This window comes from Panthera pardus, unplaced genomic scaffold (assembly GCF_024362965.1).
Source record: "Panthera pardus isolate Hobbes unplaced genomic scaffold, ASM2436296v1 HiC_scaffold_11, whole genome shotgun sequence".
In the NCBI taxonomy this organism is placed as follows: Eukaryota; Metazoa; Chordata; class Mammalia; order Carnivora; family Felidae; genus Panthera; species Panthera pardus.
Genome location: NW_026526666.1, coordinates 66,684,363 through 66,696,857, shown reverse-complemented (window position 1 = coordinate 66,696,857; position 12,495 = coordinate 66,684,363). Strand labels below are relative to the sequence as shown.

At 45.4% G+C, this 12,495-nt stretch overlaps 1 long non-coding RNA gene across 1 annotated transcript in view; it reads right to left on the bottom strand.

Annotated features, from left to right (window-relative positions):
• Window positions 1-9,145, bottom strand: part of LOC109266642 (uncharacterized) — a 61,503-nt gene extending 52,358 nt beyond the window's left edge. The window contains exon 1 of the long non-coding RNA XR_002079799.2: window positions 8,951-9,145. This is a non-coding gene — a long non-coding RNA (uncharacterized LOC109266642). The remainder of the gene's footprint in view (window positions 1-8,950) is intronic.
• Window positions 9,146-12,495: the final 3,350 nt, after the last annotated feature.

Below are 12,495 nucleotides of genomic sequence, written 5' to 3'. Positions count from 1 at the left end.
CATTTTAATATAGTAAATATCTATAGCTATAACTCACATAAACAAAAGTTCTTTGGAATCTTGAAACTAAAATGTTTGAGGGGCGCCTGGGTGGCGCAGTCGGTTAAGCGTCCGACTTCAGCCAGGTCACGATCTCGCGGTCCGTGAGTTCGAGCCCCGCGTCAGGCTCTGGGCTGATGGCTCGGAGCCTGGAGCCTGTTTCCAATTCTGTGTCTCCCTCTCTCTCTGCCCCTCCCCCATTCATGCTCTGTCTCTCTCTGTCCCAAAAATAAATTAAAAAAAAAAAAAATGTTGAAACTAAAATGTTTGATAACCACTGCCCTAGACAAACTTTTGCACACATGCACCAGGGACGTGATTATCTTTAGCAGAATATCTGTAATAGCAAAAACTGGAGGAACTCAAATGTCCACAAACAGGAGAATGGATACAATAAATTATGATATAGTCACACAATGCAATATTACAGATCATTGGAAATAAATGAATTATAACCTTAAAAAACAGAGGATAAAGGGACACCTGAGTGGCTTAGTCGGTTAAACATCCAGCTTCGGCTCAGGTCACGATCTGACGGTTTGTGAGTTCGAGCCCCACGTCAGGCTAACAGCTCAGAGCCTGGAGCCTGCTTTGGATTCTGTGTCTCCCTTTCTCTCTGCCCCTCCCCTGCTCATGCTCTGTCTCTCTTTCTCTCTCAAAAATAAATAAACAATTAAAAAAATTTTTTAAAAGGATATTTCTAAGATTTATTTTTATTTATATTTAGTAAAATCAAGGCAAGTCACAGAACAACATACTTTATGACATCACTCTTATAAAGCTCAAAAACAAACTATAAACACATATTTAAGGACACACGCATATGTGATAAAACTTCTTTTTAAGCAAGAGAATGATAAATACACAATCCACCCCCTTAGACAGAGGCTGAGGGCTGAGATAAAGGAGGGACACGTACAAGATGAACTGTTGTTGATTATATTCTAATTCTTAAGTTGGGTGGTGGCTGATGGGTAGCCATTTTGTATAATACTTCATAAATATATATATGGTACACACTCTTTATATGTATCAAAGGTAACATTAAAGACAGTGTAATCCCTAGTACTCAGACTGTCCCTCCAAATACCATTTCCCATTAGAAAGAAAGGGAGGCAATAGACAAGTTGCATTTTAAACTAGGAACCTACTGAAACCCACTTTCACTCCAAGCTCTTGAAGAAATGGCTGATTGTAGGTCTGGGACAGGAAACATAAGAAATGGAACACCTTGTTATCTGAGAAAGCAAGGAAGCTAGCAGAAACTACTGAGGTCACAATCAAAAGGACTCAGGAGCCAAGTTGAAGAGGTTCCCACTAACCAAAGATGGGATGGGATCATTTGAGCATCAGTAAAGATAAAAACTGAAATGGGTTGAAACATGTCACACTGATTTAGACTCATGAGTTCATAATGATACAAAATCATCTCACTGGTCACCTTTGGGTAATGCTGAGGAACTAACTCATTATTTAAAAAGCTAAATATAAACAGAAAGAATCAAGTTCTTAGCCTGCTTTGCTGTATGAATTGTATCTTGGCATATCCAAAGAGTTAATGAGAGGATGTTACACTATATAGAAGTTCAGCTAAAGAGCAAATAAAACGTGATGGAACTAGAATACCACTATTGTGCAAACTCTGAAGAAGTAGTTGATCTAGGCAATGATGCTGAATGGCTGCTAACAACAAAAAGAGACACGATGATTAGACACTTTTGTGCCTCATGGTAAAAGTTCATCCCACCACCTCTGAGGTGTCTCGCTCACAAATAAAAGCTGATGAGGGCTCTAGATTTAACTACTGATATCCAGGAAACACAAGAGCCAGACGAACATATCAAATATCACTAAGATGCAAAGTCCAGATGTGGGTTATAGGATGAACAACCACTTTCTTCAACAAATATACAGCTGGGGAAAAATAAGAGGAGGGGCTATCCTACAGATCAAAAGAGATTTAAAAGACACTATCAGATGATTGCAGCATATGGAATTTGTTTAGATTTGGAGTCAAAGTGTAAAAGAAATTACATTATGAATAACCTAGGAAATTTAAACACTATGTATTTGGTGATATTAAGGAATTTTTGTTGTGTTTTTAGGTATGGAAATGACATTATAGTTACGTATTTTTTCCCAATTTTTTATCGTTGTGATATACACATGACATAAAATTTACCATCTTAACCTTTTTTTTTTAATGTTAGAGCATGAGCAGGGGAGAGGGGCGGAAGGGAAGAGAGACAGAATCTTAAGTAGGCTCCACACTCAGCACAGAGCCCAACGTGGGGCTTGATCCCACGACCCTGGGATCATGACCTGAGCAGAAATCAAGAGTCAGATGCTCAACTGACTGAATCACCCAGGTGCCCCCTATCTTAACTATTTTTAACATAGTGGTATTAAATACATTCATAATGGGGTGCCTGGATGGCTCCGTTGGTTGGCCATCTGACTCTTGATTTTGGCTCAGGTCATGATCTCATAGTTTCATGAGTTCAAGCCCCCAACTGGGCTCTGCACTTGCAGCACAGAGTCTGCTTAAGATTTTGCCTTTCTCTCAGTCCCTACCCTACTCATGTGCAGTCTCTCTCAAAATAAATAAATTTTAAATAAATAAATAATGTTGAGCGACCATCACCACCATCCATCTCCATAACTCCTTCTATCTTGTAATACTGAAACTCCCTACCTATTAAACAATTAATTCCCCATTCTCCTCTCCCTCCAGCCCCTGGAAACCCACCATTCTACTTTCTGTCTCTATGATTTTGACTAAGTATTTCATAGCAATGGAATCACACAGTAGTTTTTGTGACTGGCTTATTTCTATAGTTATGTATTTTAATGCATCCTTAAATTTATACACATGGTGACATGCTGTCTAGACTTTGCTTTAAAACAATACGGGGGCATGATAGGGTGGAGAGAGTGGGCAGGAGTAGATGAAACAAGATAGGCCATGGGTTGACAACCTTTGAAGCTGGGTGATAGGTACATGGGAGTTCATTATTCTCACATATATTATTCTACTTTTGTGTGAGTTTGAATTTACTATAATAAAACTTCTTGCAAAGAGCAAAGGCAAAATAAAGATCTTTCCAAGCAGCAGCAACAAGAGAAAGATAATGAAGAAGCAGGAGGTGGTCACGATCATTCAGGTGCAGGATAGGGATACCATTAAGAGAATATGAGAAACAGTTTGGGAGGAACAGTGTTGAATCGAATTTTGCACACTTGACTTTGAGATGCCGTACTTCCTCATTTAAACATCCATCCAAAATCAGTGCATCTTGGAAAAAACATCACTGGATCACTTCGGAAAAACTTCAAAACTAAGCAAACAATTTCCAGCACTGCCATGGAGAGCTCCATCCTTTGTTCTTCCTATCCAGGAAAGCATGTTTTCCCTGTGCTTCCTGGCTGTAAGTCAGTTCCATATCTGTGACAGCTTCCCTAGTCTCATCGCGACTCAGACGTGACACAGCATTTGGTAACTCGAACACCATCAGAGAAGGGAGGAGACCTTGGCAGGGGGACCAGGAGGGCTTCTCAGAGTACACAATTCCCCTCACCTGACAGAGGGAAAACTGAGCTCAGAGAGCCGACGTAGCCCATCATGCACAGAGCTGATTCACGGTACAGCCACCAGCAGAACTCAGGGCTGAAGGTTCTCAGCTGAGAGGGACTGGGCCAAGGAATCAAAAGATAAGTAGCATTTTAAACTAGGAACCCACTGAAGCCCTTTTTCACCACAAACCCTCTGGTCACTCTATGGAAAATCTGTAGCTCCTAGCAATACTGAATAATACAAGTCTATGGGGATTCAGACCTGCTGGAGATCAGCACTTGCAACTCTCTCTACCTTCCATCCCTGCCCCTCAGCACCTACAAAATGGAGCCCCTCCTCCTGACCTCATATCGGGAAGCCCCTACCATCTCTCCAGGCACCTAACCTGATGCCATGTCCCAATCCTCTACACCTCAAAAGGATCCATCCATTATTTACTGAGCACCTGCCATGTGCCAGGCACTCTTCTATTGTTGAAAACATGTCGGTGAACAAAACAGACGAAAACCCCTGCCCCCTTGTGGAGCTTACATTGTAGTGGAGGGAGACCAACAATAACCATCACAAGTAAGTTAATGATGTGGCACATTAGGAAGTACAGAGAAAGAGCAGGTAGTAGGATTTGGGGTGCTGGGTGGGAAGCGGTCAGTCACTAAGTACCATCTCTGCATCCTCACTGTCCTGGTCCAGGCCTTTATCTTCTCTCTCCTGGATCACTATAGCAGCCTCCTCACTGCCCTCTGTGCCCTCACCCCGCCCCCTCCTATCCATCCTGGAGTCGAGTTCATCTTACTCAGTCCCAGATCTGGCCATCACTCCTTGTGTAAAACCCTCTTATGACTCCCCACTGACTGCAAATCCCTCCAGGACCTGCTCAGTCTCCTCACCCACCACACACCCCTCTGCCCTCCAACCACACCAGGGAATGCACCATTCCTGCCCTTCCTGTAGAAACATCAGCCCCCCTGGTTACTGAGTTCTGCAACAACCATCCTCAGCCCTGTTTTCCATGTGCTGATGAATCATGCCCCAAGATAGCCTGGGAGCTCTGGGTCTCCCACTACCTAGAAGATCAAGAACCACAGCATCTGCCTTACATCGGGCTTCCAGAAATAGGCTCTGAAGTGAGAAGTTGTGTGCAGAAGGCTTACTGGGGAGTGCTCCCTGGTGCCACACCTGTAACAGGGCAGAGGGACAAGCTGACCCACAATGAATTGCAACTGATCCCACAGACAGCTTTGAAGCTGGGATGGCCCCTCAGAATTTTCCAAACTGAGGAAAGCAGGTTGAACTTTTATATCCCTCCATCAGCCAGTCATTGGCCAGGGCAATCACCAAGATGAAGCATACACTAGGATGAGGCAGTTTCTAAAGCCAAGGGCAATTTCTAGTGAGCCACTAGCAACCAATATTCCCAGCAGCAAGGGGATTGTGTGTCAGCCAAAGAGATGGGATCTGTGCATAGCACCACAGTATCCACTACAGCCTCTAACAGACCTGAGTTTGAACCTTGCTTCTGTCAGTTGCTTCTGTCAGTTGTAACCTTTGTGGAGATAATAATAGGCTCTGCTGCTCCCTGGAGGTTGAGATTCTTAAATAAGAGAACTGTCTGGATAAAAATGGCAGTTTGAACTTTAATGCTTATCTTTTCTCCCTCTCTATACCTTCTCCCCTGAAAATGACAGTAAGGAAAAGAGAAGATATAAACACAGAGAACAGGAAGAAAGGAAGAAGAGTCATTAATGGATGCGAAGGTTCAACAAATCTCTTTAAGATGGAAAGGGGAAGGAGGAGTGAGTGGTACTTATTTGGAAGAATGCTGGAGCCCACAACACAACCTAAGCTCTTGTGCTCCACCACCACCCAGTGAGGACACTCAGAATCAGCCACACTCAGGGCACCTGGGTGGCTCAGTCAGTTAAGCGTCCGACTTCGGCTCAGGTCATGATCTCGCGGTCCGTGGGTTTGAGCCCCGCATCGGGCCCTGTGCTGACAGCTCAGAACCTGGAGCCTGTTTCAGATTCTGTGTCTCCCTCTTTCTCTGACCCTCCCCTGTTCATGCTCTCTGTCTCAAAAATAAATAAATGTTTAAAAAAATTAAAAAAAAAATAGAACAGCCACACTCACCATTCTCTGTACAAGCTTTATGGGCTGGATACCCTTGTCTGGTAGGATGTTCCTGCAAATGCCCATGTATATCCCCTCTAGTTAATCTGTCTGCTTTCCCAGAAACAATTGCTTACTCCCAAACCTGTTTATGCCAGTTATACTTGCTTTTATAATTATGTGATTCAATTTAATATTAATAAACCAATAAAATATGATTGCAAAAAGGGAGTTGTTTTATGAAAACTAAGTTGAATGCCTTCAAATACTCAGTGAAGGCAGACTGCTATTAAAAAAATGTTCAGATGAGTTACAGACAAGCAGTTGTAACAGATTGGGAGGAAATGATATAAATCTAGAAGGAATTTGTATTCAGATCATTCCATAAGTTCCTTTAAGTGCTAGCTGCATTATAAAGAAGCTGAACCAGGAAACGATAGACAATGCTTTATGGACTGAGGTTTATGCAACAAAAACCTTACAGAATTCCATTTAACAGACCCACACTCAAAGAAAAGGGAGTAGGCATCTATAGATTTTAAGTTAAAATAAAATGTTTACAACAGGTTTCATTTTTAAATTATTTCTGGCTTGAAATAATTTTTTCAACAAACTAAAGTTGCACTATTTTCTACTGACCTAGATAAGACCTGCAGAAGGTGTACCAATGACATGGGAAGATGGGGTAGGGGTGGTAGGAGGTGAGATTTTGAGGCTGGAAAAGGCTGAAAATCTGCCCTCACTAATCTGCCCTGAAAATCTGCCTAGGGAACAGGTAGACTCCACAAATCTCTTCCCTACTCCATAGAGAATGTGGCTATAGATAGTGACCCCAGACCCATCACTATGTTCCAGGCTAAGAGCTTTAGGTATATGAACTCATCAACACATAGGGTAATATTCTTATAGGTCTAATTTACATATAGGAAACTGAGGCACAGAGAGATTAAGTGACTTGTCCAAGGTCATACAGTTACTAAGGGCAGAGCTAGGATTCAAACCCAGGTAGTATTCAAATCCAGGTAGGATTCAAAGCCAGGTAGTATGGCTCCAAAATCCACCCTCTTAACCATATCCACCCTCCTAACCACATCCTTCCTATCTTACTGCAGAAACAGGGCAGTGCCAGAGAACTCCCCGTGTTAATAATTATGTGTCCCCCAACCAAAAGACCAGGCCCTGCCTAGCCCACCTAAAAAGAAACTGGCCCACCTGCCTCCACAGCACACCCAATGCCAGTCAACTTCTTGGATCCTTGTTCTTAACTATGGACAAAGCCTAGGACCTCAACATCAGAGAAACCTTGGCAGTGAGAAAGGATACAGAGCCAAAGACAGACCACAAAAAACTAGCCAAACAGAGAAACTGGAGGAGACAGAGATAAGTGAGGGCACAGGAGGGAAAAATCACTAAGTAATATCCTCAGAGAGATAAATAAAGAGGCTGTATCTATGTTGGGGTGGGGTGAGGGGGAGACAGAGAACAAATAAGAACTCTTAGAAATTAAAAAATATGATATCTGAAATAAAAAATTTCATAGGAGAATTGAGACATAAATTCAAGGAAATAATCTAGAGAGTAGAATAGAAAGATAAAGAACAAGGGAAAAAGAGAAAAGAGATCTGGAAGATCAATCCTGGAGGTTGGGGATCCAAATCATAGGAGTTCCAGAGAGGACACAGAGAGAAGCAGATTATTAAAGAAAAAAATTTTTAATTTCATGGCACTGAAGGACACAAGTCTCCACTTTGAAGGGCCCAGCACAATGAATGACAAAAGTCACCAACATGTCACATGGATTGTGAAATTCCTGAATTCCAAGGATAAAGAGAAAATCCTAAAATACCAAAAAAGAGAGAGAGAGCAGTTACATATAAACAGAAATCACAAGGCATGAAGCTTCTGAACAGTAACTGTAGTTGGGCAGAGCATGGACATTCTAAAGGAAAATGATTTCCAACCCATAACTCTATGCCTAGCTGAATTATTGACCAAATACAAGGGTAGAATATAGATTAAGTCCACATATATGAAAATTTCTCACCTCTGCCCAATTTCTTAGGAAGCAACTGGAGTTTCCAAAGACAGAGAGTAAGCTAACAAAGACAGAGGACCAAAAAACAGGGACATGGGAGAAAACCCTGGAGAAGAGTTCCTGCAAACAACTGAGCAATACAGTATGGAAGGGAACACCCCTGGGAAAAGGAAGCCCAAAACAGAACACAGAAGGTGACAGAACTTTAGTGGGGAAGAGAGGTGGATGGCAGTTCTGATAGAGCTTTTGGGGAAATAAAGAGTCACATTTTCTTAATAGGAATGCTGATTACTGAGTTACCTAAAAATAGTGCTCCAGATATGCTGGGCAGGAGGATGGGACCAGAACACAGCTAATTCCTTTATTCCAACAGGAAGACAATAGATGTCTGAAGTTGGTAAATTAAGAAATAGCAGTATAAGCATATTACTTTTAATTATGCAGATAAACAGCAGAAACACAAGTTAAAAAAGCTAAACTGGTTGCTACCAGGGTGCAGAGCTGGGAGATGAATTAAGTAAGCACAGTATGGCTATTTTTCAATAAAAGCTTTCAATTTGAGGGTAGCCTGGGCTTCAGATTTTATAAAGCATTTTCGGCTTCTTCGAGAAACTCCCTTGCAGAGACAGGAAACCGAGACCCAGACAGGGGCAGTGACCTCTCAAGGTCGCACAGCGAGGCCTGACCTCCCAACACTCCTCACTGAAACGCCCCCCCAGCCCAGTCCCCATTCACACACGGTGCACCAGAAACTCGCTAAAGGCCAGCAGGGTGCCAGTGACTCGCACCCACCCCCGCAGCCGAAGATCGTGTCTCTGAACACGGCCACGCAACGGTAATGTGGGCGCTGGCGGACTCAGCCAGCCACAGCCTCTGTACCACCCGTCGCCGTGTCCACACTGTCCTTGGGAGGACACGCGCGGAAACCGCCCGCGGTGCAGCAGCGCCCCCTGCTGGCCACTGGGTGCTATGCTTCGGCCTGCCCCCCACCCCCACGCCGTCCTCTGGGAAGGGTTGGGACCTCGCCCGCGTGGCTCTCAGGACTTACTCAGACCCCGGGGCTGGCCGACTCTGTATAGCCTATGGCCGGGCAGCACTGTAATAACAGAGGGACCCTCTCTAAAATCACAGGACGCGCCGGCCTCCGGGGTCTCCTCCTTGGACGGACGTTAGGGCTAGAGAAGGTGACGACTTACCCAAGGTCACACAGCACGTCTGGTACAACCGGGACAGGCACCCAGACCTCCTGTGGAACCTTCTAGGGCCCAAACCTGGTTTTTAGAACCCCTCAAACTGGCCTCTTGGACTTTGGGAAAGAGCCAGGGACAAAGAGAATTCGGGTCCCGCCCCGCTAGCATGGACCCCTGGGCAACCTTGGGCGGGACCTCCTCCCCACCCCGGGGCCTGGGTCGGGCCTCAGGGCGTATGACCTCCAAGGGTCCTTCGGGCGCCAAATCTGGGGCTGCGTTCCGCGCTTCTCAGCGGCTCACTGGAGGCGCCAACAGCGGCTGCGGCTGACCCCTGCTGGCCGAAGGAAGAGTCGCTGCGCCGGGACGGACCGAGACCCCACACTGGCCGCGCCCGTTGGGCCTGGGTGAGGCCCTCCCGCCCAGCGTGCAGTATCAGCCCCAAGGAGCGCCTTGCGCTCTGCTCACAGCTCACACCGTGAAAACAGGCTCAGACGGGAGTCGGATCCGCATAAGAGGGCTAAATACCCTTCGCAGTTTCGGGTTTCAGATGAAGAGAGACCTCTACTGTGCTTCCAGAGGGAGCCAGGACTCCAGAGTTTGGTGTAAGTCATACCTTTGTCTCTTCTCAGCTGTGTGACCTTGGATATGTTACCAAAACTCTCTGTGTTTCAATTTTTGCCACCAAAATGGGGATCATACCTAATATATAGACACTTTATGTATGTGAACTCATATTGGAACCCTATTATGAGATAGGTACAGTTATCCCCATTTCACAATGAAGCACAGAAAGGTTAAGTAACTTAACCAAGATCATACAGAAAATAAGTGATGGAGTTAGGACAAAAATCCAGGTAATCTAGCTTTAGAATCATTGCTCTTAATTGCCATACTACACTGGGATGATAACAGTACCCACATTATAGTATCATTGTGAGAATTTTATGAGCTGATATATGTAAAGTGCTCAGAATGGTGCCTGGCACATAGTAAGCCCAGGTCATTGTTAACATGATTGTTCACTGAGCACCTACTATGTGCCAGGCACAGTACTAGATATGTTGGCTACAGCAGTGAGTAGGCTGACCCAGCCACTGCCCTCGTAAAGCTGCCAGAATGGGGGCAAAGACATTGAACAAGCCTGTTCAATGGAACAGGAGGGTACTGAGAGTCAGGTTCCCAGGCCAGAGGGTGGCCCAAACCCAAACAGCCACTCACCTGGAGCTGACAGAGAAAAGTGCTAAACGGCAGGCAAGAGTCCAGTACACAGAGATCCCAGACAGGAAACAAATACCTCAAGCTGAGGAAGGCAGTTGGGCTGAGCCTGAGAGGTGAGTTATTTGCCAGGCACAGGTGAGATGGGGTAAGGGTTCCCCTATGGTAGCTGGGGCCTGCATACCTGCCTGCAAGTCCTCAAGTCTCCCATCTAAGTCCAGGAATCACCTGAAGGTTGGTTTTGATTCACAAGACAAGTCATCTTGGTTTAAAGTACACTCCCACAGCCCAGAGGAAATATTTGCTCTGTGAGAACTGGGGTTCTGGTGTGAGGCCTCAGGGAGGTGAATTCTAAGTGGGCTACCTCAGGAGGCAGAGGACCGAACTGCTTCAGAGGTTGCAGGGAGCTCAGCCAGCGTTCCCCGTGCAGGGAGAGTGGTGGGACAGGCCATCTTTTCTGCTTCCTCCCACTGAGCAGATTGCTCTTTCAGAATGTCCTTGTTGATGCCTCGTGGAGAGCTAAATGGATACCACTTTCCCTTGTTGCCAACCAGTTTAGTCAGAATGCTTTCTTACTGGCTCCTGATTGCAGCCAGAGCTTGTGGAAGCGGAATTTTAATCAGGTTAGGAGTGATTCTAGGACTTCGGGGCCCTTTTAGGGAGAACAGGCGGGAGAACTTTCAAGGGAAGGAAAAGGAGCAACATTTGTTGAGCCCCTCGTTTGTGTCAGACCTTAGCAGGTGCTTTACCTCTAGGGTTGTTCTACTTTTAATCCTCAGAGCAGCTTTGCCAGGTAAAGGTAGTATTTGTTATTCCCCATTTCATATGTGATGGAACCAAGACTCCAGGCATAACATACCCACGGTCACAGGGCTGACCAACAGCAGAGGTGAGTTTTGAAGCTAAGTCAGGGTGACATTGGAAGGGGAATCTTGCCCACCATACTCCAGTGCTTCCTTAGAGAGACCCAAGTGGGAGGGAGGGTGTGGCAATAAGGATGGCAGGGCACTGGAAGGGAAGAAAGGCTGGAGGAAGGATTTTTGCCAGGCCAGAAAAGGCAGAGAAATGCAGGTGAGCAGTCAATGTCTTCACCAAGGTCTTCGTTTTCTCCACAGGCCACACAAAATCAGCATGGCTGGAGCATCCCGCCTCTGCAGGGTATTTTTAAAACCACCCACCTCTAAACTCCTCTGTTCCTGTGCTTTAAAGTTCTTCTGAAAAGTTAGAATAAATTTGCCTGTCTTTTCTCCGAGACAAATGCAGAGGAGGAAAACAAAAAGAACACGTATTTTATGAGCACAAATTTGGGACAGTGACACCTCCAATCATCATTTTATGGCACGATGATATACAGTAATTAGGTGTCAGGAGTAATCTATGGCCATGAGAATAGAGTCATCTCTGGGGGAAAAAAAAAAGCGCTTTCTTCCCAGAAGGAAATCTGAGTAACTGGGAGAGAGAGGAGCAGGAACCTTGGCCTGCAGAAAGCACTGCCTACGAGGCCCTGGGCTGAGTCAGGCCAGGGCACCTCGGGTGTCCATAAGGGAGAGACCAGAGGGTAACAAGGAAGACTGGATTGGAATCTCTACCTAGCACTTTTCTCTGTCAGCCCCAGGTTAATGGCAGCATTTGGGTCTGGGCCACTCTCTGGCCTGGGATCCTGATGTCAGAGCACACTGCATGCTCCTCAGGCTTGTTCACTGTCTGTCCTTCTGGTTCTGACACTCATTAGCGGCTGAGTGACCTGGACAAAGCTCTTTCACTCTCTGGAAGGCATGTCCTGGCTATGCCAGGGCTTGGAGTCCTCCTGGCAGGTTTCATGAGGAGTGGAGCTGGACCTAGGCCCTGAGGGACGGGAGGGTATGGATGCGCACAGAGAAGCAGGAAAGACATTCCAGACTGAGAAGCTGGCCCAGGCAAAAGTGTGGAAGGGGGAAATCTGCCTTAAAGACCTTCTTAGGGGAGAATTGTTTTTGAGGCTGCATCATTCAGAAGCATTGCCAGTTGAATCCTTTATTTCTATAAGCTAAAATGTCAGGCTTTTACTTTTATTTTCCTCATGAAAACACTACCCAGAGGGCACTTTGTGTCTGATGACCAGGGTTCAGTTTGTCTCTACTACTTACTCAAGCAAGTGACCTCTTAGTGTCAACTATGCTCGTCTACGGAAGGGGATAATTATATCTGAGGCTATTGTGAGGATTACATGAAATAATATAACCAAGTCCTAAGCCAAGGGCCTGGAATTATCTTCCCCCAGACCTTCACAGGGCTGTCTTCTCCTTATTACCCTTCATATCTCAGATGCAACCTCCTCAGGGTGGCCTTCCCTGACC